Consider the following 5000-nt stretch of genomic DNA (forward strand, 5'->3'; position numbering starts at 1 on the left):
CGCCTTGCGCGGGCCGAGGGAGGATGGGGCTTCCCCGCCCTTCACGGGGCGGCGGCCTCCGCACTCCCGGGGCGTCTCGTCCTCATTGCGAGGTGAGGCGCACCTAGAGCGTACACGTTGGGACCCGAAAGATGGTGAACTATGCCTGGCCAGGACGAAGTCAGGGGAAACCCTGATGGAGGTCCGTAGCGATTCTGACGTGCAAATCGATCGTCGGAGCTGGGTATAGGGGCGAAAGACTAATCGAACCATCTAGTAGCTGGTTCCCTCCGAAGTTTCCCTCAGGATAGCTGGTGCTCGTACGAGTCTCATCCGGTAAAGCGAATGATTAGAGGCCTTGGGGCCGAAACGACCTCAACCTATTCTCAAACTTTAAATGGGTGAGATCTCCGGCTTGCTTGATATGCTGAAGCCGCGAGCAAACGACTCGGATCGGAGTGCCAAGTGGGCCACTTTTGGTAAGCAGAACTGGCGCTGTGGGATGAACCAAACGCCGAGTTAAGGCGCCCGAATCGACGCTCATGGGAAACCATGAAAGGCGTTGGTTGCTTAAGACAGCAGGACGGTGGCCATGGAAGTCGGAATCCGCTAAGGAGTGTGTAACAACTCACCTGCCGAAGCAACTAGCCCTGAAAATGGATGGCGCTGAAGCGTCGTGCCTATACTCGGCCGTCAGTCTGGCAGTCATGGCCGGTCCTTGCGGCCGGCCGCGAAGCCCTGACGAGTAGGAGGGTCGCGGCGGTGGGCGCAGAAGGGTCTGGGCGTGAGCCTGCCTGGAGCCGCCGTCGGTGCAGATCTTGGTGGTAGTAGCAAATACTCCAGCGAGGCCCTGGAGGGCTGACGCGGAGAAGGGTTTCGTGTGAACAGCCGTTGCACACGAGTCAGTCGATCCTAAGCCCTAGGAGAAATCCGATGTTGATGGGGGCCGTCATAGCATGATGCGCTTTGTGCTGGCCCCCGTTGGGCGAAAGGGAATCCGGTTCCTATTCCGGAACCCGGCAGCGGAACCGATACAAGTCGGGCCCCTCTTTTAGAGATGCTCGTCGGGGTAACCCAAAAGGACCCGGAGACGCCGTCGGGAGATCGGGGAAGAGTTTTCTTTTCTGCATGAGCGTTCGAGTTCCCTGGAATCCTCTAGCAGGGAGATAGGGTTTGGAACGCGAAGAGCACCGCAGTTGCGGCGGTGTCCCGATCTTCCCCTCGGACCTTGAAAATCCGGGAGAGGGCCACGTGGAGGTGTCGCGCCGGTTCGTACCCATATCCGCAGCAGGTCTCCAAGGTGAAGAGCCTCTAGTCGATAGAATAATGTAGGTAAGGGAAGTCGGCAAATTGGATCCGTAACTTCGGGATAAGGATTGGCTCTGAGGATCGGGGCGTGTCGGGCTTGGTCGGGAAGTGGGTCAGCGCTAACGTGCCGGGCCTGGGCGAGGTGAGTGCCGTAGGGGTGCCGGTAAGTGCGGGCGTTTAGCGCGGGCGTGGTCTGCTCTCGCCGTTGGTCGGCCTCGTGCTGGCCGGCGGTGCAGGATGCGCGCGCCTGCGCGGCGTTCGCGCCCCGGTGCTTCAACCTGCGTGCAGGATCCGAGCTCGGTCCCGTGCCTTGGCCTCCCACGGATCTTCCTTGCTGCGAGGCCGCGTCCGCCTTAGCGTGCTCCTCCGGGGGCGCGCGGGTGCGCGGATTCTCTTCGGCCGCCATTCAACGATCAACTCAGAACTGGCACGGACTGGGGGAATCCGACTGTCTAATTAAAACAAAGCATTGCGATGGCCCTAGCGGGTGTTGACGCAATGTGATTTCTGCCCAGTGCTCTGAATGTCAACGTGAAGAAATTCAAGCAAGCGCGGGTAAACGGCGGGAGTAACTATGACTCTCTTAAGGTAGCCAAATGCCTCGTCATCTAATTAGTGACGCGCATGAATGGATTAACGAGATTCCCGCTGTCCCTATCTACTGTGCAGCACCAGGACATACTTTTAAGGAGTGCTCAAAGAAGGACCAACCAGCCCAATGTGCAAACTGTAAGCGGGCTAAGAAGGCACACACCCACGCAGTGACAGAGAAATCTTGCCCTGAATACAATAGAATAAAGGCCATAATACATAGCACAATTGACTATGGCATGTAGTAATAATGTAGCAGTACAACCTGGAAGAAGACCACGGACAGATACACAAGAAAAGGCAATAAGGATCCTTCAAATAAATGGGCAAAGAGCAAGAATCGTCCCAAATCAATTGGCACAGCGAATCAGCGAAGAAAATATAGATGTGCTAATGATCCAGGAACCCTACTGCGTAAATAACAAAGTATTTGGGTACCCATCAAACTTCCAGCTGATCTACAGCCCCAAAGACGAACCACCCAAGGCAGCAATAGCAGTTAAGTCACAAACAGTAACTGCTTTGCAGTTGACAAGCTTCTGCAACATGCACATAGCTGCTGCCAACATAAATGGAGCCTTTGGTGACATCTACATTGCCAGCATATATTGCCAATATGGATCACCCATAGATCTTTTTCTCCATCAACTGGAGATTATCCTCGACAAACTGCCAGGAAAACCAGTTATAATAGGGATGGACACAAATGCAAACTCACCAATCTGGCACAGCTCAACGATGGATGCAGCAGGCAGAACGCTTGAAGACTTCATTTCACAACACGGGCTGATAATAATGAATGAGAGGTCAGAGCTAACTACATTTTCTGGCCCAAATGGGGAGAGCAATATTGACATCACACTCTGCACACCTCCAGCTGCCAAAGCGGTGTGCAAGTGGATGGTTCATGAAGAATGGACGTCAAGTGACCACAGGGCAATAACATATGATTTCGTGGTACCTCAAAGAGCGAGAGCTACTGTGGAACTTGTCACCTACAACACAAGCTTCGCAAAGTGGCCCATCTTTGACCAGCATCTCATCAGGTCCACAGCCCACTGGCCACAAAGCCAAAATGTAGGAGTTAATGAAATGGTCACAAGGCTACAGGCAGCAATCCACGAGAGCTGTAGCCGATCAATGAGAAAGAGGACACAGGTGCAGAATCCAGTGCCATGGTGGAATGCAACACTTGCTAACCTGCGACGTGACACCATTTCAGCACGACGAAGTCTGCAACGAGCACGTAAAAATAATAATGCACCAGACATAGAAGTAGCAAAACAAACTTACAATAGAGTGAAAAACAACTACAATAAGGAAATTGCTAAAGCCAAAGAGGAGACCTGGAAGAAATGGGTCACTGACTGCGATCAGAATGACCCGTGGGCCATAGTGAGAAAGATAATTCGGCCAAAACATGGGACAGAAAACGTGCTGAGTAATATAAAAACAAAAGACCAGACTCCTACAATGACTTGGGAGGAGACTGTACGGTCATTATTACAGAACCTGCTTCCTGATGACAACCCAGAACAGGACACAGATGACCAACAAGCTGTGAAAACTGACAACAACGACTATGACAATGTGGACCTTGACCCAGAATTCACACTAGAAGAAATAGGGGCAGCAATAAAGGCTTGCAAATCAGGGAAGGCAACAGGTCCGGATGGTATTGATGACGTTATTATAAAAAGAGTTTGGCACACCAGTCCCCATCTTCTCTCAGATTTATACAAAAAATGTCTACAGGAAAGAAGAGTCCCAGATACGTGGAAGGAGGGAAATGTCTGCATATTGCTGAAATCAATAGACAAACCTAGGGATGAGCCTAAATCCTACCGTCCAATATGCCTTCTATCTATCTTAGGGAAAATTTTGGAAAGGTTGGTAGTCAGTCGTCTGGAAAAACGCTATGATGATTCAAATATCAAGGCCCACAACCAGTTTGGGTTTCGAAAAGGCGCATCGACAGAAATGGCTATTAGGCAAGTGATGGGTAGTGTGGATTGTGAGGAGAAGTATGTGGTAGTAATATTTGTAGATATAGCAGGGGCCTTTGACAACTTATGGTGGCCTAGTGTTATGAGGCGTCTGAGAGCAATCCAGTGCCCGCGTAATTTGTATGACTTAATGGCAGATTACTTTAAAAACCGGAAGGTTATGGTCCAAAGTAGGGCTGGCTGTGTAGAAAAATTGATCACAAAGGGCTGTCCACAAGGCTCTATTTGCGGTCCTTTCCTGTGGAATCTCGTCTTTGATGAGATTGTGATTGAAAAAGAAGACGAGCAATGGACAAAAGTGGCATATGCGGATGACCTCGCAATCATCATTAAGGGTCAGAGCAGGAAACAGATAGAGGACAGAGCAAAAATCGCGCTGGGCGACGTAAGCAGATGGACCACCGAAAACAAGCTAGGGATATCCAAACATAAGACGGTTGCCATGACCATCAAGGGCAGATTTGACAGTCACAGACCACCAACAATTCCCTTCGACGGAGGAAATATCAAGTTCGTTGCAGAGTTTACATATCTTGGTGTAACTCTGGATGAAAGACTCTGGTTCACACCTCACATGAGGAACATCCAGAATAAATTAAGGGATGTCTCAGGTTCCCTCTTGCGGATAACTAGGACAGAGTGGGGTCTGCAGAAAAAATCTTTAAGGGTAATCTATCAGGGCTTGTGCCTCTCTGTTTGCAGATATGGTGCAGCTGCATGGGCTGATCGGACAAAGCACCGATATGTCCAAAGAATAATTGAGGCAATTCAAAGGCCATTTCTGTTACAGATGACCAGAGCTTGTAGGACTGTATCGACGGAGGCCTTGCAAGTACTAACAGGATGCATGCCGCTGGACCTGGAGATAGTAAAGGCAGCCTTGCTGTACTATACTCGACATGGTGTTGCTGGCTCGGTCGCAGGGTTCCAGGCTCCAAGACCCATTGCTGGGCAAAGCTCTAGACGAGATACCAGCAGGCAAATAGACATCATGTTGCAGGAGGAGTGGCAGAATAGATGGAACCAGACAGAGAAGGGTAGAGAAACCTACGGCTGGATACCAGACGTGGGAATGTGGCAGGCAAGTTGGCGGAGGGCGACGATTCCACCATACTC

The 5000-nt window shown here is 50.9% G+C and overlaps 1 pseudogene; it reads left to right on the top strand.

Annotated features, from left to right (window-relative positions):
• LOC124749193 overlaps positions 1-5000 on the top strand; it is an 8229-nt pseudogene that overhangs the window by 1009 nt on the left and 2220 nt on the right.

Source organism: Schistocerca piceifrons, unplaced genomic scaffold (genome assembly GCF_021461385.2).
Source record: "Schistocerca piceifrons isolate TAMUIC-IGC-003096 unplaced genomic scaffold, iqSchPice1.1 HiC_scaffold_43, whole genome shotgun sequence".
Lineage (NCBI taxonomy): Eukaryota > Metazoa > Arthropoda > Insecta > Orthoptera > Acrididae > Schistocerca > Schistocerca piceifrons.